Raw genomic sequence first — 22647 nt, 5'->3', positions numbered from 1 at the left:
GGGGTGTAGATGCCAGTTGCATCATGATGTAAAGACTTTTCCTCTTCTAACCCCTCACTGGGAACCTGAGCCGCTGGCAAAAGGTGACTAGAAGTCAGAGGAAACTAAATTAAACACAGGGCCACAACCAAGTCCCAGGGGCTGCTCATATACTTTGAAAAGGGACCTAAGACCAGTAGTTTGTGGATCGGAATGAATACCCACGGAGTCTCCTGGTTTCTGTTGTTTCTCCTGTACAGAAGCACATCAACCTTCATACCTGTTTGTCCTGTGTCTGAACAGCACTCAGCATTTCCAAAATGTGGCCCATTTCTCGCTGTGGCACGTTAAGTCAGTCTTTGTGCTTCTCCATGCATGTGGTATGCTGCCCAAATAGGGCATCTACTATGGTGTTTGGCCTGCTCTTATTTGACTTCCTACTGGACAGCTTTTCAGTTTTTATGGGGACTTCATACAGAGATAAGATCTTCTTCAGTGACATGGGAGATGTGAGGGTTAACTCCCAAATCCCCGCCTCATCCATAGTGTAGCTGTCCAGGGAAAGGAAGAATAATAGCATGAATAGCATGGCTTGTAGAATTAAAGCTGCATGACTCAAGAAAAAACAAATTCTCAAAGGGAAAGAGATCTCCCCCACCCTCTTTTCTGGACATGAAGTTGGTTCAAAGAAAACGTCTAAAACAGGCAAAGCTTGCTTTGACAGCCATACATCATTCTTTCCGCAAGCTGGTCCCACTTCCTGAATACGAGAGTATTAAGCCTCCTCACCCCGTCACTGCCCTCAGTGGCATGCTCTCCCAGTGTTGCATTCCCTCTCCCACCAGCCCAGAGCTCCTTAAAAATAGAAACTGAGTCTTACCCACCTACCGCATAATACCTCAGTCATCAGCACACACTAAAATGGATTTCCACTTCTACTCTCCAACAATCAAAACTGCTGCTCCTTCAGTAGTGATATTTCATGCACCTAGATACAATGAAAGGTGAGGAGAGTAAACTTATTAAATCCATTTTGTACTAGAAATGGAGGTAACACTATAAAATCATTATCTTATTTGATCCTCTTTCATTTCCACATTATGGAAAATTTTTAAAGAGAGATATTTATTCATTTGAGAGAGGGAGAGTGTGGGTGCACACGTGAGCAGGAGGAGGGGCAGAGGGAAAGGGAGAGAGAATCTCAAGCCAATTCCACACTGAGTGCAGAGCCCAAGGTGGGGCTTGATAACACCACCTGGGGCTCAATCCCATGACCCTGAGATCATGACCTGAGCTGAAACCAAGAGTCAGATGCTTAGCCAAGTAAGTCACCCAGGCACCTCTATTACAGAAATTTTTAAACACACAAAGAAGTAAAGGAAATAGCATAACAAAACTGCCATACCTAATACCTAACCTCTTACCAACCACTAACTTCTGTCCAGTACTGTTTATCAGTATCTCTTACACTTCCCCACTCTCCTTCATGGCAGCTTATTTAAAACAAAATCCTAGGGGCAACTGGTGGCTCAGTAGGTTAAGCAGCTGTCTTCGGCTCAGGTCACAATATTCAGGTCCTGGGATTGAGCCCCTTTTGGGCTCCCTGCTGGGCAGGGAGCCTACTTCTCCTTCTGTCCCTCCCCCTTCCCAGCGCTCCACCCCCTGCTTGTACTCTCTCTCAAATAAATAAATAAAGTCTTAAACAAAAACAAAATCCTAGATATTACATCATCTCATTGATATCTAATTATCTCCCTCTTTTTTTTCCACAGAAAGCATATATTCATAAGTATGAAACTGCTTCTTTCATTCCAGCTGTTAAGAACTTCTAAATATAAATATTACCTCCAGTTTTCTTCATTCATGAAGGAATAAGATACAAAATATGATCTGAAGAAAAACCCGAGTATTCTAAGATATAAAATAAATACAATCAACTTACATGTAATCATCTAACATATTGGAGGGATAAAGATTTTGCTTGTATGTAACTACTTAAATCTGAGACATAAACTTTACCACATAAGTTTAAGGCTATCATACGAATATGTATATTTTCAAGAGAAGGAAAGAAAGATAAACATAACAACATGGATAACAAGATGAATTAAACTATATTTTATATACAAAGTTCTGATTTTGTATGTAATGCCGTATTTTAATCTTTCATTTTAACCATTCTGTAACGAATCCATCCACTGAATTATTAAGTTACATGGTGATGAATGCAATATTTAATCCAAAGAGACAAAAATAAAAGGGTACAGAGCAATAGTCTTTTCAGTGTTAGAGATTTTAAAATACTTTCACATGCTTAATCAGAATATAAGCCCAAATTAAATTCTTTTTATCTACATTTTTATATCATTTTATATGCCATTTTTATATTTACTATTCCTTAAACTTTAAAAGTTATTTTTAAAGGCCAATAGCTGGATATTATTAACATGTTATATTTCAAATCATAAATACCTCTTAACCACTTGCATTTACTCCCTAATCTTTTTTTTAGAGATTTTATTTATTTATTTGACAGACAGAGATCACAAATAGGCAGAGAGGCAGGCAGAGAGGTGGCAGGGAGGCAGGCTCCCTGCTGAGCGGAGAGCCCGATGCGGGACTTGATCCCAGGACCCCGGGATCATGACCTGAGCCCAAGGCAGAGGCTTTAACCCACTGAGCCACCCAGGCACCCCTCCCTAATGTTTTAGGAAAGGTTTTATCATCCTAGTTTTGCAAAAGATGAAAGATTCTGGGGTGAGTAAATCACTTATCATCATGTAACCATGAGGTGGTGGAAACAGATTTGAACCCAGTTTGAATCAGGTAAAAAATTCCATTCTTCTACATGATGATGACTCCCCAACTTTCCACAAGACAAATGCTTTCTTAAAATATGATATTCTCTACTCTAAATAAATCTCTAACTTGGGGTATCTTCTTTCTCTCCCAGGTCAATTCCTTTAACTCCATCCACTTCTGAACCCATCAGTTTCCCAGAAACTCCAAGTTTTTCGCTAAGAACAGCAGCTGTGGCAGGTGGAAGAGCTCAGACAGCTGCAGAGGTGGCCAGCATTAACAGTATTTCCTGTACCTCCACACGTCCAAAAGTAGGAAGGAAAAAACTTCACTAAATGGCTATACCTAAAGGAGATTCCAGACAATAGGATTCACAGTCAAAACTATAATTTAAGCAAACATCAAAGCTGAAAGCACTGGAGAAGGAAAACTCATCACAAAAAAACTAAGTCTTCTAAAGATTACATTTATTTATGCATCTAATCTGATGTCTACTACCTCAGAGCGCCTGCTCCATGATTACATCACAAATCCCAGACTGGCCTGAAGGCCAAAAACAACCCAAATCTATCAATAGTAGAATGGATTGAAATGTATGGCATATTTGTAGTGTGGAACATTATACAACTATCCACGCTAAAATGGATGAATCTTACATAATGTTGAGTAAAAACAGCAAGTCAGAAGAATAAGTCATTATGATTTTCTTGAGAGAAAGCTAAAAGCAGGCAAAACTAAACAATGGTGGAACAAGAGAGAAAAGAAAGGAAAGGATGACCATACAGTTAGAATGGTTACACCTCTGTGGCAGGAAGAGGATTGGAATTCCATGGAGACACATGGGAAGGGGCTGGGGAATGATTTTCAGGTGTTGGGAAGGTTCTATTTCCTGAGTCGGATGGCACTTACATAGAAATCCAATTTTTAACCACCTATTAACGCATACATATATACTGTTCTCTTTTATGAAAGTATTGCATATTTCACGATGTAAAATGTTTAATTTTCTAAATTGCAGGACAGTTTTCCTGTAATTTGATTATATAGAGGAAAGAAAAGAAGGAAGTAACTAAAACAGTCCCAAGGCCAAGATAAAGAATGCTGCCTCTGTTCTCTCCTTTAGATTCTAAGTAGCACCGGGGTCCCTGGTCGCGATTCTTAACCTATGGTGGATGTTAAATAAATATTTGATGATGTTGAGGGCTTAAGTAATAACTTATGTAAACATCAGGAGCTGTTGCCCAGGATGTATTCTCATTGGCACAATTTAAATTGACCAGAGGGATCTCACGGTGGTGCTGGTGCGTATGAGGCTAACTATAGAATAAAAGAAAGTCTCATTAACTTGTCAAGCTGACAGGTTTGCAAGCTTGTTTTGTTGTGGTAATACCAGTGTTTGCAAAATGAGCATTCTTATAGAGTCAGTAGATCTGTAAATTAGCACAACATATAAGAAGGGCAATTTGGCGATATTTGGCAAAAGCTTTTAAAATAGTACCTTTGGACTCAGCAGTTCCACTTCTAAGAATTACTCTTAAAGAAGTAGTCATGGAGTTCAAATGCAAAGATTAAAGCTATAAGGGTATTGGGGACAGCTTTGCTTGGAAAAGCAAAAAAATGAGAAGCAACATAAATGTTCAATGACATGGGAGTTGTGCAACAGATTGTGGTCCCCGCCTCCCTTCAGTGGAATTCCATGCAGCCATTAAAACTGGTGTGGCGGAGGACTGTTTTACAACATGAAGATATGTCCATAAATGTACTGTTATTTTTCAAATCTAATTACAAAGCTCCATGTATAATTTAATATAGAAAGACAGACAGACAAATGGAGAGATAGAACCAAACCACGCCAAGATTTAACAGATTAAAACAACTAGCTTGTTTTCTCTTTCTTTTCCACAAGTTGCCTGAGATGACTGGCTAAGACAATCAGTTCTTACGTTAACCTCTTCTTGGAGACTCCTGAAGGCTGACCAACTCATCCCACTTTGCTCAGGGGACTTTGTTGGTTTTAGCACTGACAGTCCCATATCCAGGAAACTGCCCTCAGTCCCGGGAAAATTGAGGTAGTTAGTCTCAAACTAGCAGCCATGAATGTATACCCAAAATGATGACAGGAGTCTAGACGGTAGGCTTATGGGTGAAATATAATTTCTTTTATTTTACTTCTCTACATCTTGTACATTCTATCATATCTATGTGTGCTTCTAAAACAGAAAAAAAAAAATTGTAACTAAAACTTCATTATCTAGAATTCCAATCATTTGTAACCGAGTTCAACAGCAGACTGAAGCTTACGTTTGTACCACATATAAAGAAATTGAGTGTTATAAATGAAATTGTCTGGAAGATGCTTAAGGCCTTACAGTCTGGGTCAGTAGTTCCCAGTCTTGTTTCCTACCCCACCCAACTATAGGTGTAACACCCCCATTAGTAACCACCATCCACCAGGCAGTGATTCTAAACTAAGTGAAGAGGATGGAGGACTCTCAGGTTAAAAAAGTAAGTCTCGGGGCACCTGGGTAGCTCAGTGGGTTGAGGCCTCTGCCTTCAGCTCAGGTCATGATCCCAGGGTCCTGGGATCAAGCCCCGCATGGGGCTCTCTGCTTAGCAGGGAGCCTGCTTCCTCCTCTCTCTCTGCCTGCTTCTCTGCCTGCTTGTGATCTCCATCTGCCAAATAAATAAATACAAATCTTTAAAAATAGAAAGTCTCATGTGTTTGGGCTCATGTCTGTTTAAGAATAATTAAAACATTGTTTTATTGTTAGGTTTATCTATTTTTTAAATATATCTAAAAATATTTTTCTTTTTTTTTTTTTTTAAAGATTTTTTTAATTTATTTGTCAGAGAGAGAGTGAGAGAGAGCGAGCACAGGCAGACAGAATGGCAGGCAGAGGCAGAGGGAGAAGCAGGCTCCCCACCGAGCAAGGAGCCCGATGTGGGACTCGATCCCAGGACGCTGGGATCATGACCTGAGCCGAAGGCAGCTGCTTAACCAACTGAGCCACCCAGGCGTCCCTTAAAAATATTTTTCTAAAATAAGTTGTACTCTTTCATATAGGAGTTATTCTTTCTTGGTTTAAATTTATGAAATTTTACGCTACTTACTATACCAGCACATTCACTCTAAGACTTCATGTCCACAAAACAAGTCAATTAAAGAATAATACAATGTTTTAGGTACGTGGGCCGACCGTGGTAGGGACTTCAGATCTTTTATATAGTCTAGCTTACTTGTTATATACATTCTTCTTTCACCAGTTTGAAATTATCCCATTTTCCCTCTTCATTAGTTGAGCAACCACAGGCTAGACTGATTTCCTTTCTATAATGAGTGTTCTTATAAGTTTAATCAGTCCAACGTGTTGATGACATTAGTGAGGTGCAGAAATTAAGATAATAAACTGAGCTAACCTCATCCTCTCTTAGCAAACAAACTTCAGCCTTGTTTTTCTCCTTCCCTCTGAATTGCATGCATACACATAGACAGGCACAATTTTGTTCTCTGGGAACTTGACTTTCTGCATAAAACATTTCTTCCATCAGGCATTCCCTAGTGCTTTAAGAGAAAGGCAATAAAAGGTGAACGAGGTACTATGATGGAGCTGAGGAGGGAAGTCACCAGAATATTCTGATCCTACCAGTGAACTAATCATTTTACAGCATGTGAGCGCTTTGATGTTCGTCTGGAATCGGCTATTTCTCTTTCTAAGCCACCAACTCTCCATAAGTTACTGTACACCAATAATTTAAAAAACTAACAGCAACATTGTTCCTTACTGAGAAGTGTGTGTGACTTACTCGTGTGGCAAAGGCACATTTGATTTTATGAAATGGGATATTCTCTGCTCCAAGATTCATGGAAGAATTTCATTCCTGACACACTATTAGCATCAGAGGGGATAGTATCCTTAGCCTGGGCAATCGAAGGTGAAATTAGAAAAAGATTATTTTAAGCATCATTTGACCCTCCTTCCTTTATTTCATGCTGCCTTGTCTTACAGATTTGATTTCCACTAAGACAGAAAACTGGCCCTAGGCCTCTGGAAAGGAGTAAACAGAGGAACTCTTACCTCGTTCCATGTGAACTTTGGCAGGACAGTCTGGATCTGCTCAGGCTTGGCCCCTCAGCCTCGTAAGGTCTCTGGGATTCGAATCCCTTACTGTGTGCTTAGGCTGTAACTAGGTCCAATCTAGGGGGAACCAATACTTTCAAAAGCGAGGAGGACCTTCTTTTTGTTTCACAAGAACCTTCTGATTAGCTACCAGTGGATTAGCCTCATCCCTTTTCAGGTGGTAGGTTGACACAATGGAGGGGAGTGGGGGTTGAGTCCTAAAACACTGAGTCATTTTATAAAGCTTATCTCTTATGCCTTTAAACTTTGCATAATGCCTGGGAATCCCAAGTAAGTAGGACAAGCACCATCTGTGAAGGGTCACACAAAATCAGTGGGGAGACAACCAAGAACAAAGAAGAACGACTAAAACATTGGTTTCCCCTATAAGAGACTTTCAAAACACTTTTTTTTTTGAGCTTCCATATCTTGAGATATTTCAAGATACAAAGGTACCTGTCGTGTAACCTCATATATCCTTAGAGTTGGAAAAAAAAAATTTTTTTTCAGAGGTCACCTAAATAAGTATTTCACAAATAGTGGTACACACCAGAAGCGCCTAGATGAGCTTGGTCAAAATACAGACGGTCCAGGGCCAGGAAATCTGTATTTTGAACAAGCTTCCCGGATAATTCTGTGGCACCCCAACATCTGAGATGCACTGAATCTTATCTCAGTTCCTATCTCCCATGGGTGTTTTCATAGTTACTGACAGACCATTCATCGTTGGCTCTAACAAAAAACTTCAAATAATGTGCAATAATATCAGAGATAAGATCTTTAAAAAAAAATCTTAAAAAAAAAAAAAAATCAAAGAGTTGGTAAAGAATAGAAGTGTCCGAAATACCCTAGTTTGCAGAATACGCCTTTCCTGCCATGTAGATACCAAATGTCTTCATAGGCCCTTCTTTTTTTTTTTTTTTAAAGATTTTATTTATTTATTTGACAGAGAGAGATCACAAGTAGATGAAGAGGAAGGCAGAGAGAGAGAGAGAGAGAGGGAAGCAGGCTCCCCACCGAGCAGAGAGCCTGATGCGGGACTCGATCCTAGGACCCTGAGATCATGACCTGAGCCAAAGGCAGAGGCTCAATCCACTGAGCCACCCAGGCGCCCCCTCATAGGCCCTTCTTGATGACTAAACAAATAGAAAATTGTTATTTAAGTAAATAGGAAATGTATGACTTGTTTTCAGTTTTATTTTTATTTTCAAGGCAAATCTGTTGTTACATGAGAACTTCTTCCCTGATTAGGTTTGCTAAGCATGCTATACTTGGATAACTAACAGGATTTACAAAAATCACTTAGGCTTCTATTTACCACATGCTTTTAATCAATTTGAGTTTTCCAAGTTATGTAAATTACCCTAACCCTAGAAACTTGAACAATTTGATAATTTTTCAATTATCCTTCCCACCTGTGGATAATGGTTAGCATTTCACCTTTTATTCTGATACAGATTTATGTTATTCAACTGGATATGGTCTTTGACTATCCTAAGCCTTTTATTAATTCTGAAAATTATGAAATTTAAGTTGTTATGTAAATGAGCAATCATTTATTTTAATAAATGTGAATTTAAACGCATGAAACAAGTGCAGGGGTTTGGTAGTTCTTACTTGTTGATCTGATGACAGTTAGTCATTTCAGCAGGGAGCCCATCTGTGAATCTATGAGCTGAAAGTTTTCTTTGCCATTTATGCTTGCTGGCTGCCATTCACTCATTGCAAACACCAGCATCTCCTCCCCCTAACACACACACCGATTGCAATGCTGCCTCGTCAGTGTTCAGAAGCCATAGACATACACTGAGGAGATGATTGTGCTTAGACAGTGCTGACACCCAACTAACTCTTCTTTTGACAATCTGTAAAAGATCCTCATTAGTTTTGTTGCTTTAATTTGGAAGAAATGCAGTAAAAACCCACATGAGACCCATACCTGGCCTTTCCAGGGATTCGGTTGTATTGCAGATCAAATCACGTCCCCCAAGTACTCAGTGGTGTAAAGTGAGCTCTCTCATTGTGACACTAAAAGCCAGTAATAGGGGTGTTTTCGCATCTCTGGACAATGGGTCACAATGGGATTTCACTATCCCAGCACTAATCGCCTTAACACTGCAAGTCCTGGTTAAGCATAGGCTTAAAGCTGAAACTGATTTTCCTGACCATTAGCTCTTTGGGCTTGCCTTTTCAGCTGTGGACCAGGAGATCCTAGATGCCTGCAAAAGAGCAATGTTTTTTTGTTTTTTTGTTTTTTGTGATATCCACATAGGACACAGAGTCTATTAGCCCAGCCCCCTCAGATTTCTGCCACGACCAGGTCTTGCCTCTGTCAACCCATCTCCTGTCCTCCTATGTAATAACCTACATAATGACAGCTGGCTATGATCAACTTAGCTCTGCTAATAGCCAAGGAAAAACCCAAACAGAATTTGCTTTCCCTTAGTGGTGAATTGACTTTCTAAATGTGACCTTCTAGAGATGATGCTTCAGCCTCCAGTGTCTTGTGTGGAATGCTGACATGAAATTTGGGCTCATGAGCCAAAGAGTAGGAAGAGAAACACAAGGACAAGTCAGTAAGGGAGTAGAGAAAATACGAATTAAGCAGAGGTTTGTAATATCCCTCAGTTATAGCTCCTACCCTGGTGTTAGACCTCGTATTACCCTGGCCAAGGGCAGATGTCTTCGGGGGGAAATGTAACAGCTAAATAACAAGGCCTTTAAATAAACATACTAGCCCTTATTTACAAGTTCAAATGCTGGCCTCCATGGTAGACTTCTCCATATCTGGAGAAGTTATTTCACCAATGCTACCATTGTCAAAACATTGTGGGTCTCCTCCTTTAGAATGGCTTTCAGAGTTTGCCTTTGGCCAAAATAGTATTATCCAACCCACAACCCTCACTCACCGAATACTCTTAGTTGTTTTTAAAAACAAAATCCACTAACATAGGATAGAAATGTAGTCTCATTTAGGATATTTGTTCCTTCACTCAATTATTTGTTCATTCATTTATTTAACCAGTAACTATGTACTAAGCATCTACCAGTCACCACACATTGTACTGGGCACAAATCCATGAGAAAGTCCTCCCACAAGAAGACCACAGTGCAGTAGGAAAGACAGAAGTATATACAGCTAATGAAAATACAAGAAGATACATGTCATATTCATGATATAAAATGAATGGTATTTATGGTAACACAAAAGGGGGAGCAATCAATCATTCAGCTTGGGTGGTTAGGGAACGTTCACTGAGATGGTAAATCGAACATAATCTTGAAGGAATTAGTTCATAAGATTCAATAGGATGCAAGCTGGTGCAACCACTCTGGAAAACAGCATGGAGGTTCCTCAAAATGTTGAAAATAGAACTACCCTATGACCCTGCAATTGCACTGCTGGGTATTTACCCTAAAGATACAAACGTAGTGATCCGAAGGGGCACGTGCACCTGAATGTTTATAGCAGCAATGTCTACAATAGCCAAACTATGGAAAGAACCTAGATGTCCATCTACAGACGAATGGATAAAGAAGATGTGGTATATATACACAATGGAATACTATGCAGCCATCAAAAGAAATGAAATCTTGCCATTTGCGACGACGTGGATGGAACTAGAGGGTATCATGCTTAGCGAAATAAGTCAATCGGAGAAAGACAACTATCATATGATCTCCCTGATATGAGGGAGAGGAGATGCAACATGGGGGGTTGAGGGGGTAGGAGAAGAGTAAATGAAACAAGATGGGATTGGGAGGGAGACAAACCATAAGTGACTCTTAATCTCACAAAACAAACTGAGGGTTGATGGGGGGAGGGGGTTGGGAGAGGGGGGTGGGGTTATGGATATTGGGGAGGGTATGTGCTATGGTGAGTGCTGTGAAGTGTGTAAACCTGGCGATTCGCAGACCTGTACCCCTGGGGATAAAAATATATGTTTATAAAGCTGTTAAAAAAAAAAAAAAAAAGAAAAAAGAAAGGATGAATACCCACGTTTTGTAGCAACATGGACGGGACTGGAAGAGATTATGCTGAGTGAAATAAGTCAAGCAGAGAGAGTCAATTATCATATGGTTTCACTTATTTGTGGAGCATAACAAATAGCATGGAGGACAAGGGGAGATGGAGAGGAGAAGGGAGTTGAGGGCAATTGGAAGGGGAGGTGAACCATGAGAGACTATGGACTCTGAAAAACGATCTGAGAATTTTGAAGGGGTGGGGGGTGGGAGGTTGGGGGCACCAGGTGGTGGGTATTGTAGAGGGCACGGATTGCATGGAGCACTGGGTGTGGTGCAAAAATAATGAATACTGTTATGCTGAAAAAAATAAAAAATAAAAAAATAAAAATAAATAAAAAAGATTCAATAGGAAGAGAAGAATGACATAAAACAGTTCTAGGTCAAAGTAATAATATAAATAATTAAACCATAAAAAATGCACAGAGGTAGGGGTCCAAAAAAATTCCATGGGGGAAGAATAGTCTTTTCAACATATGGTGTGGAACAACTGAAAATTCACATGCAAAATATGATTTGGACCCTTAACTTCACACCACACACAAAAAGTAACTCATTAAATACCTAAATGGAAGATCTAAAATCATTCTTAGAAGAAAATTCATAAGTAAATCTTTGTGACCTTGCGTTAGGCAATGATTTCTTAGATATGACCAAAAAGCATAATCCATCAAAGAGAAGACTGGCCAGTTAGACTAAGTCAAAATGAAAAACATTTGTGCTTCAAAAGGACACCATGAAGAAAGTGAGGAGGTAACCCACAGACAAGGGAGAAAATATTTCCAACTCATATACCTGATATACTTCTACTTAGAACATATAAAGAACTCTTACAACTTAACAGTTTAAAAACAAACGACCCTTTTTAAAAATAGGCAAAGGATTTAAGCAGATATTTCTCTAAAGAAGATAAGTGAATGGCTAATGAGCGTGTGAAAAGATGGTCAACACCATCACTTATTAGGCAAATGCACTTTACATGTAAGACCGCAATCATAAAAAACAAAAAGAAAAGAAAGACAATACTAAGTATTGGTGTAGACGTGGAAAAATTGGAACCCTCATATATTACTAGTGGGGACTATGAAACGATGCAGATGCTTTGGAAAACACTTTGGCAATTCCTCAGGACGTTATACTTAGAGTTACCATATGACCAAATCATTCCACTCCTAGGTATAATCAAGAGAGATGAAACACATATCCACACAAAGACGTGTACGCTAATGTTCATAGCAGCATTATTCATAAAAGCCAAAAAACGGAACTAATCCAAATGTTCAATTGATGAATGGATTAAAAAAATTGGTATCTCCATACAGTGGAACATTATTTGATCATAGGAGGGAATTAAGTACAGATGCATAATACATGCTACATCAAAAAACATTATACAGAGTAAAGGAAGCCATACACATACACACAAACCACATGTTGTATAATATCTTTTATTTTAATTTTTTCAAAGATTTTATTTATTTGACAGAGAGAGAGAGAGATCACAAGTAGGCAGAGCAGCAGTCAGCGGGGGGTGGGAAGCAGGCTCCCTGCTGAGCAGAGAGCCCGATGCAGGGCTTGATCCCAGGACCCTGAGACCATGACCTGAGCCAAAGGCAGAGGCTTAACCCCCTGAGCCACCCAGGCACCCTATATCTTTTATTTTAAACATTCAGAATAGGCAGGTTTGTAGAGAAAAATGTAGATTAGTGGTTACCTAAGGCTATGAAGTACGATGGAAGGGAGGGGGGAGATGGGAAGTAACTGCCGATGGGTACAAAGTTTCTCTTGGAGGTGATGGAAATGTTCTAAAATTGCATTATGGTGATGGATTCACAACTCTGCACATACACCATAAACCACTGAGTTCTATATGTTCAGTGGGTGACCTTAATGATGCCTGAGTATGTCTCAATAAAGCTTTTAAAAAACAAAGGTAGGACCATACAACTTATCATCCAAACGAGGACAGTTTTGAAAGCACTGAATTTGTTAAACCAGACAGGACCTCAGGATAGCAGGTGTCTACCTAGACTTTCAGGCAAATGGGGATGTAGACCCCGTCTAGCTTTTAATAACTGCCTGAAAACAGGATATATGAATATAATGAGAAGGAAAGGCTAGAGAAGTAATACAAGGTCAGACTGTGGAAAATTTTGAATGTCATGCTAAGGGATATTGTCAGGGGAAAAAAAAGATAACTCAGCAACAGCATGGAGAATTAACTGCAGGAATATAAAAACTGGGCATAAAACTGGTGAGATGTTTCCATAGCCAAGATTAAGAGATGGTAAGCAGCTAAATTAGGACATGGGCTGTAGGGATGACAATAAATGGACAGATTTAGGAAATACTTTGGGTTAGAATGTCTAAAGGCATTTCCTAGAGGAAAGTTCCAAAGGCAAAAACACAAAAAAAGAATCTTCAGTAATAGCAGCAAACCTGATATAAGTATAGAGTTTTCCAAAGTCATTCCTGTGGAAGAACACATTCTGTTCTGTTTTGTCTCCTACAAATCCAGCATATATGGTGGACCAGACCTATGCAGCCCAGGGCATTCATCCTGGTTGTACCCACTGCTTTGTAGAACTGTTTTGTGTTTTAAAATCTGAGCTGCACAGTTCAGATTTCTGCGAAGGATGCTGTTTTTGCCTGTCAGAGAAATGGAGGAAAGCAGGTAAACAGTGGTCCAAGTGAATAAACTGGATTTGTTTTTGTTTTTGACTGGCAGTGGCTTATAAGTCAGCTGTCTCAAGCGATTTCAAAAAATATACTGCATGGAAGTATATACGGAGGTGGAAGTGGGAGGGGACTTCCATTGCTATGGTTCTAGGTAATTTTTAAAAACTGTATTTTTATAAAACTAACCAGGCTTAAAAATTAAATGATTTCATGATAATGTAAACTAAGTTTTGTCACCCTTATCCAGTTTCAATAACTTTGCTTAAATAAATTTTAGCTATGCGCTCATGTATGTGGCTTGGACAAACTTAAGGCATGCCTTAAATCAAATCCTCTGAGCACATATTAATTGAAAACCAGAGGATATGAGAAAAAAATTATTAACTACTCCTATGGTAGATAAGGATCAGGGGCTAGAGAACTGGAAAGAAATGGACTCAGAAGAAAAACCAGTGAACCAAATCATCTCTCTGCTTCTAACCTCAGTGCGATGGAATGAAATCTTTGCCCCAGGGGCTCATAAACTCATTTGCCTAAATTAGAAAGTTTAGACTCTATTCCCAGAGGAAAAAAGAAAAAAGAAAAAACAAAAACAACAACACAAAGAGAGTTAAAATAAGGAAGGTAAAAACCAAAACAACTGTGATTTTAATCCCAAAATACAAACAAGGGGATGGGATAGACTGATGATGCAGTGAACATGAAGCCCAGACTCCCCCAAGGTCATGGCCCTCTCTTATAGCTGGAGTTTCAGACAGTATGCAGCATCTTGCATTAGATAAACAACAGAGGTTAATCACGTAAGATGCTCAAATGGTTTGTGTATAATTTATGGATGTTTGAAAGGTCCCGCAAAATAAATTTTCAGAAATCTGAGCTAAAGATGTATTTCACTGTTACCAATCGAAAGAATGAAAAGAGTGTGTGGATAAGGGATGGGGGCCAGCTGTTTTTCGTCTCCACGGAGAAAACAGGCAGAATTTGTATTTAAATACTAGGATTCGACCAAAAAAAAAAAAAAAAAAAAAAAAGAACTTTACATCCAGGATATGCCATCTAACCCTGAAAGGGTACATGAAAGACATTGCTTCTCTCCATCAGAAAGTCTTAAAAAGACAAATGTATTTGATTGCTGGGTGGGTCATCTCAGAAGGGAAGAGCATATGGAACAAGGTGTGGGTCTCTCATACAGAAGCAATGATTCGCTTACAAAGTGGCTCTCGCTTGAAGCCTATTTAGGATGTGGTTTTCTATTGTCTGGTTACTCTGAAACTAGCAACCAACCAGCTTTGTGATGAAAAAACAAAAATTAGAAAGAGTTCTGCTTTTTTTACGCTAACTTTCAGATAATTACTATGATTAAAACCCTTAACTGTGTTTTTCTATTAAAATCGATAAAATGACACCAAAATATATTTAGGAAAATAAACAGGGGTACAGCCCAAAGAATACTTTGGGGGAAAAAGTTGGCTGTGGGAGACTGAGCCGGTATATTAATGATTCAGGAGTGGATATATAAAACAAGACAATAAAAGAAAAACTGGAAAGATGTCCAGCTATTTGTAAGAATGTAATATGTGGCAAAGTAAACTCCTCACAGAAGGGAGAAAAGAAGGATTTTTAAAAATAGTGTTGGAATAGATAGATAAATAGATAGCAAGTAAGGAAAAAGTCATTTAGACCCATACCTTCTCCCACATAAAATAATCTTTAGATGAATTTAAACATTCATTCAACAAACATGGAGGGCCAGTTTTATACTGGATATGCAAATATGAAACACTCAATTCCTATCCTTAAAGTGTTCACAATATAATGGAGATACAGGTAACTAAACAGAAAATTCCCAAACAGCATGACAGGTAGAGGAAAGTTCAAATTGCCCATTCCACTGAGGTTGGAAGGATAAATAGAGATTAGACAGGCAATAGTAGAGCGGCATTAAGAGGATAGATGATTCTAACTTTCCAAGTCCTCCGTGAGTTGAGTACAAAGTGTGTGTGTGTGTTGAGGAGGGTAGATAATGAAACAGGAAGAGAGGAGGGGACACAGCAGGAAACTGAAACCAAGGGGAGAGTCAGCAGACAGATCACCAAGGGCCTTTAAGTGTATCTTCAAACCTAGGGGGCTACACGCAAGGATTGTAAGATAAGAAAGTGGCACGATCAGATACGTGGTTTAGAGAGCTCACTTCACAGCAAAGTGGCAGAAGTTTTCAGCAGAAGACAAGCCATTTGCCACAAGATCCATTGGAAGGTGACAGTCAAGGGGGAAAGGAGGAGAGCCTAAATTAAAGCAGGAGGGCAGGGAGGGAGAAGGAGGGTAGAGTTATTTAGAGAGCAAACTTGATAAGCCTGAGTTACTGCATCTCTAGCATTTTGATCTGAGCTGGATGGAGGTCTGGCTCATCAGGAAAGAGAATTCAGGTGGGAGGTAGTTTGGGGGAGTGAAAAGCAATAAATGCAATTTGGGACCCGCTGAGTTTGAAAAGCTTGTGGGACAGACATCCAAGGTGAAAGGTCCATTTACAAAACTTATTTTTGTGCATTTAAGAGTCATCAATAATATGAGTGGTAGTGATTTATACATTCTAGTCATTTAAATACAAATACATAATGAATACCTACTATGTTCTGAGCTCTGTTCTAGACTCTGGAGGTACAGCAAAAACCAAAACAGACAAGACCCCTACTCCTACAGGTCCCACATCATCTGAGTGGGGACAAGGGTGGGGAGACATACAATAATCAGTTATACATGTTAGTTGTATAATATCTGTGAAGAAAAATAAACTAGGAGACTAGGAAGTGACTGCATACAAGTACAGGGCTGGGACAGGTAGGACTAGGACAGGTAAGGCAAGTGAGGTGCTTAGGGTACCAAATATTAAGAGGCACACATTCTCAGTTACTGACTCTGAACTTGCATTCTTAAATTTTGTGTCCCACATACCTTGCTTGCCTCAACCTATTCCCAGCCCTAACTGGGTATCTGCTATTTTCTACTGATAACCACAGAAGCTTTATTCAAAAGGTGACATTTGACTACCCAACTAAAAAAAAAAAAAAAAGCCAGGCATCACCATATCTGAGGAAATAACATTCTAAGCAGAGAAAAGAGTGTGTGCAAAGGTCTTGAGGCAAGAGGGTACCTAGGATGTTCAGGAAAAATCTCCCAGAAATCTCACTGTGGGAGAATGTACAGAAGAGATGAGAACCAAAGACAAACACCCTAAGAGAGCACAATAAGGGATAAGCGAAGGGGAAAAAAGCCTGTAAAGAAAACTAAGGCGATTTCAGAGAGGTAAGAGAAAAAAGGGGAGAGACCTGTCACTTCAGAGATCAGGGAAAATGCAACAGAAATACTTTACTCTTTGCAGTTAGGAATTTGACCTGCTTTTAAGGAAAATAATTTGTGCCTCGGAGATCTTTCCTAACCTAAGTCCACACCAGAATAGAGATTACAATATACACTTATAATTGTCTTTCTGATATTGAAGTTCACCATGTCACATTATTCCATTTTGGACAAATCCCAGCAAGCCCAAACTAATAATAACTGTTCAATTTGAATAACTTCAACCCAGACACGATAGTCTTATAGGAACTGATTCATAACTAAAGGATCTGAATTCATGTCCCAACTGGCCAAAATCCTCTCCCATGAACGGGGTCAAGTGTGGAAGTGGCCTTTCCCTATGGGAATGCATAGTCTTACTCTCTGATGTTTAGTAGAGGCCCAGGGCGGTCCCATATAACCCACTGGCTTTAATCGCATCCTGAGAACGTTTTCCCCAACAGAATGTGAGTGCCCCAATCTTATCCCCCTGGGCTAGATGAAAGGCCATCATTTATTAACTATGAGTGAGCATGAAGCTGCAGGTTCAACTAAAACCAAAACTCTTAGCTAGATGGAATACTTTCCTTTTACTTCATTCCAATGCTGTAGGGAATTTGTGGCTTCACAGTTACATCACCAAAATTCACTTACCAACCAAAACCAAATGACAAATATCGGTGAGTGGGAGGGTTTTCTTGGCTTAATCAGAATCAGAAAGGGGGACCATCATCGTAATAAAGTCCAACAAAAGACTCATTATATAAAACAAAAAAAAAGCCAAGAACCTTAATATACCCAAGCTCACAACTGTCCATGGAATAATAATAATTACTGTATTCCATTTTTCACCATTGGAAGAGAAACCTATAAAATTTTAAAACTCCAAGAAAAGCTCTCTATCCTTTAACTTTTGAGTTTCTGAACAAATTTGTTTACTGAACAATGCTTAAGCATGTAAAAATACCTATCCCCCCACTCCCACATTTTTAATTTCTAACAAGATAACTTGAAACCAGCTTAGATAGATTTAGCTGCAAAAAATATGAATTATAAGCTACACCTGCTGGCTGTCACCTGCTTCTGGCTCTTTTCCTGCTCTATGATGGCCAGCTGAAAGGGAAATGCAGCAGGAATTCACAGTTAAGGGTCAATTCATGGACTCCCGCCTGCGATGGAAGAACTACTTGATAAGAAACAGAAGCTCTTGCACTTGGCCACTTGGAAAGCCTTTCGGTGGTAGCCTAGATAGTAATTAATTCACAGATCCAGGTGTTGTATATATGTTGTAGATATTCAGGGAGAGCAACAAGAACAGGACTCTGCAGCCACATGGCAGGTAAGAGTGCCTTTGAAGAAAAATAAAAATGGACTGTGAGCATTTCACACAGTCAAATGTTTGCATTAGAATTAGAGACCAAACAGACATCTGTCTCTTCACATAAATGTACTAACATGCCCAAGATTTAAACACCTCAAGATTAAAATACTTCAACAATCCATTTTCCAGTGTGTCACATTTATCCTATCTTCGAAACCACAAGACAATAATCTGCTTCCTGTGTAATCTGTGCTAAAAATGGGAAATTATCTGATTTTTACCACACACTTGTCCATTCACATTTTTCCTTTAACCGCTTTGTATTACTATGGCTAGAACAGTCCAGCGAGACCTTGACAGCCACGTTTTAAACCAAAGCTGGGACAATAAAAATGGGTCATGTGTGTGGACGGTTGATTGACCTCATTACAGACTGACTTGGGGTGTTCAGAAGTTCCTAAATGCAGCTCCAGCCCCACTGAATATGGATGGACTCCTTGATACTGTCAGGATAATCAGAAAAATCCGTTTTGTGAAATGTCAACATACTCAAAGGCTCTATGGGCAGAGTCTTTCACTTTTCCAAAATGCTGCAAAGTATATGTGTACATTTCCACAGCCTGATGTTGCTCATACTCTAAATCACAACTGTGGAAGCAGAAACACGTGTGCGGCCTCGCAGAGCCGCGGCGGTGTCCTTCCAGCTATGGGAACCCAAGGGGGCCGTCCTTCACCGCACTCCGTGGCCCAAGAGGTCACTACAAAGCATCAGGAGACCCTGAAGGCAGTAAATTCTCCCTTTCCTCCAGAGCGGAAATCACGTTGAATGGAAAGCATCCTGACCCCTCTGAATTTGACGTTTAACGTGAAAAAGAAAGAGGGGAGGGGCTCTAAATTCCTTCAGCCGCTTTCTGCCTACGTTCAGAAGACACCAAAAGGGTACAACGGGTCCCCACGGGAAGGGTGGCTGACCAAACATAGCAGGCTTACTTCCAATACTTACATTAAAAAAAAAAAAAAAAAAAAAAAAAAAGGAGGCGCTTAGGCAGAGCTGACCAGACCCATTAGCATCTCCGGGTCTCGCATTGACAATGCAACTAGGGGAATAGCAACAGTTAAAAGAGCGGACTACCTTAAGTAAATGAAAAAGCGCATTTCCATATTTTTAAACAAAGGGGTTCTGCACCATCTGTCCCTGTCTGGGTGCCCCCTGCTCCACACTGAGCGGATTTGCGAGGGATTCAAGTGCACCTTATAGATTAAATAGTCACTCGGCTGCTTAAGCCCAGTTGCCCAGACAATGGCCGCGCAGAGCTCCCCTTCCTCCTTCCTTCCTGTCGAGTGTTCCGCCTGACTACACAAACTAAATGCGCGCGGCTCCCCCGTTGCAAGAAGTGGACTTGACCGGAGCTAAAACCAACAAAGGCAGATTCTGGTGGGAGCTGCGGAAGCGCCGGGCACTGAGTCAACAAGCGGGTCTCATTGAAATGCAAATAGCGCGGCCGCGGCCCCGGCGCGCCACCTCCCGCCCCTTAACTTCTCAACCCCCGCGCCGCGCCGGCCTGAATGGGCCCATTGACGCGCGCCGGCGGTCCCCACCGCGCCTCGCCCCGCTGCGGCGGGGACGCCTGCAGCCGCGGAGCCCGCCGGGCCGCCTGGCCGCGCAGGCCTCGCGGGCTCGGGCCGGCCTTGCGATCGCTGTCAGTCGTCATCGCCTCCTCGTCGTCATCACCGCCGCTCTCCCGCCAGCGCCGGAAGGCGGACGCTGCCCTGCACGCGGGTGTCCTCATTTCTGCGCGAGGAACAGGAAAATTCACTCCGCGGCTGAGTTAAAAACAAAAACAAAACCCCAAACAGTAAGAAGTTCCAAAGTTCCACAGAGGCGGTTAGCCTTTTTTTTTCCCCCCTAAGTATTTACTCACTTAACCTCAAGTATTTACTCACTTAATTCTTGCTCTCTTTCTTTTATCCAGAAAGAACTAGATTGAAATGTTTTTCAGGTGCTGAACACTTTTGGCTTCGAAGGAGGTTCTCGCTGATGCTCTGAAAATGCTTAAGGAAAAATCCGGTTTGGCCTGTGGATACCGCCCACCTTCTCGCCCCACTCCCCTATCCTTTGTTTTACTTTGACTAGATAACATTATCAGCTTGTTGTTTATCCGGCGCTTTCCCTAAGGTTTAAAGTTAATGCAAGCACTGTTAAAACTTCTACAGAACTTAAAAGGTGTGTGTTGGCGGGGGGGGGGGGGGGGGGGGGGGGGGGGGGGGGGGGGTAAGTTTTGACATAAATACAGGCCAATTCAAATTTTTTTTTTAGCAAGCTATGAGCTACTAGCAATAGTTTTCTTAAAAAGCTAAACGGTATTTAAAGATCACCTGAAAACATAAGCTGACTTTCTACAACATATATATTTGGTTGCTGTATCAGACTCTAAGGAAATGAGGATTGATATATGTATAACACATATAATAAAGGAAATCTTTATTTTTAAATCCCTTAATTTTGCAAGTTTACCAGAGTATAATTATCTTTGAACATGTAATAGAGGTGTAATTCACTTAAATATACAAGTTATTTTGCTAAAAAGACACTAAAGGAAGATTTATGTTCTACCATTTTTGATTTTTAAATTACTTGGTAAAGCAAAGTAGAATTTCATTTAAAAAGAAAAAAGAAATTTCGTAGCTGACAGTTTAAAGTTAAAATACTTTCTGACTTTTGAAGAACAAGTCTCTTCTGTCCTTTTTCATTTCTTTTTTTTGTTTTTGTTTTTGGTAGTGCCCCCTTACTCTCCTACCCCCCACACACCCAAACACACACCAAACAAACATAGCTTTTGGTCTATTTAATAAGGGATCAATATTGTTGGATTAGCTTGACCTGAGTGGAGTACATTTAAATTGAGTTGAGTTGGATCTACAAAACGAAACATTCAGAATTACGCTATTGACATTGGTGTAATGGCATTTCTTCTGTAGTGTGCCTCTGACAGTTTTGCTTCCCCGGGGTCCATTTTTCCTTAGTGTAGGAACAGCACCTGATTTTCATCCACAGAACTACCCTCCCCCACTCATACCACAAGTGGTACACATCCATGGCCCCTAAGCCACAGCTTAATCCATAGGATGGCTCTGTGCAAATTAGAAAAATATACCCCTTCCTCCAGGCAGATGAAGCCCTTGTCCAGCAAATAGCTGGGTCTGCACTGTCCTGTCAGCTGGGAGCTTTGTGCTGTGCAGTTATACTCCATGCTTCCTCTTCCCAGCAGGACACCCATACCAGCAAATCAGCCCATTTGATGTCTCAGGCCACAATAAAGGGTTCCAGGAACAGGTGTGTGAACCAAGTTGCACTTAGGAAAGTTAGCCAGAGGAACTTCGCTGTAATTATTTAAAAAGAGGCATTAAAGGGGCGCCTGGGTGGCTCAGTGGGTTAAAGCCTCTGCCTTCGGCTTGGGTCCTGATCCCAGGGTCCTGGGATCAAGCCCCACCATAGGGCTCTCTGCTCAGCGGGGAGCCTGCTTCCTCCTCTCTCTCTCTCTCTCTCTCCCTGCCTCTCTGCCTACTTGTAGGTCTCTGTCAAATAAATAAATAAAATCTTAAAAAAAAAAAAGCATTAAAAATTTCTGGTGTCGCCGATTAAATGGTGGCACATAGATATGGAGCTGTACTTGACTATCACCGCCATCGATGGGGAAGAGCCCGCCAAAAGCAGGAGATAGAATCAGAGTGAGATGATTAATTGTATCCTATGAGCACCTGGATTCAGCCATGTCTGAATCAATACCCCTTCAATTACATGAGCCAATAAATTCCTCCTTTTGAATAAACCGGTTTAATGATTTTCTGCCATTTGCAATCCAAAAGAATCTTGACCAACATGGTTGCCACAGTGGGAAAAGGTAAATTTCACAGTAGATATTATGCAAGCGAATTTATGTTGGGTTTTGCTATCAGTGCAGTTCATAATTCTTTCAGCAACAGGTAAATCATTATAAATCAACTTTATAAAGAACTTTATAAATCAACAACCATTCCAGTTACCCTGCCGTTTCTTCTTCAATAAATAATACTTTAAAATAAAAGACGTGAATGGATCTTTATTTTCTTTGGGGGTTTGAAACCATTTCTGTTGGCAATGCCCCTTGTTTAGTACAGTTAGAGTACTAAATGGAGGCTTTAGATAGGAAGGTTGGAAACTAAACTAAGGGCTGCTAAACCTCTTAACCTGTTCAATTTTTATTATTAGAAGATGTATGACACACTGAAATGAGCTTTAAAAAATCTTTTCACACCTATTGAGAACCTTAATAAATTTGTAACTATGTCAATTAAAGAACAGATAACATGAGTTGTAAGAACTTACAAAATGATAATCACTAGATAACAGTC

General features: G+C 40.3%; 1 long non-coding RNA gene across 1 annotated transcript; it reads right to left on the bottom strand.

Moving 5' to 3' along the window:
* Positions 1–870: 870 nt before the first annotated feature.
* LOC125093360 (uncharacterized) lies at positions 871–20337 on the bottom strand. Its single transcript, XR_007125215.1, has 3 exons — positions 20200–20337; positions 6583–6697; positions 871–967 (listed from the first exon to the last, which is right to left on the bottom strand). It is a non-coding gene; the product is annotated as an uncharacterized LOC125093360 (long non-coding RNA).
* Positions 20338–22647: the final 2310 nt, after the last annotated feature.

This window comes from Lutra lutra, chromosome 2 (genome assembly GCF_902655055.1).
Source record: "Lutra lutra chromosome 2, mLutLut1.2, whole genome shotgun sequence".
In the NCBI taxonomy this organism is placed as follows: domain Eukaryota; kingdom Metazoa; phylum Chordata; class Mammalia; order Carnivora; family Mustelidae; genus Lutra; species Lutra lutra.
The sequence above is the reverse complement of the archived record's forward strand: the minus strand, read 5'-3'. Positions and strand labels throughout refer to the sequence as shown.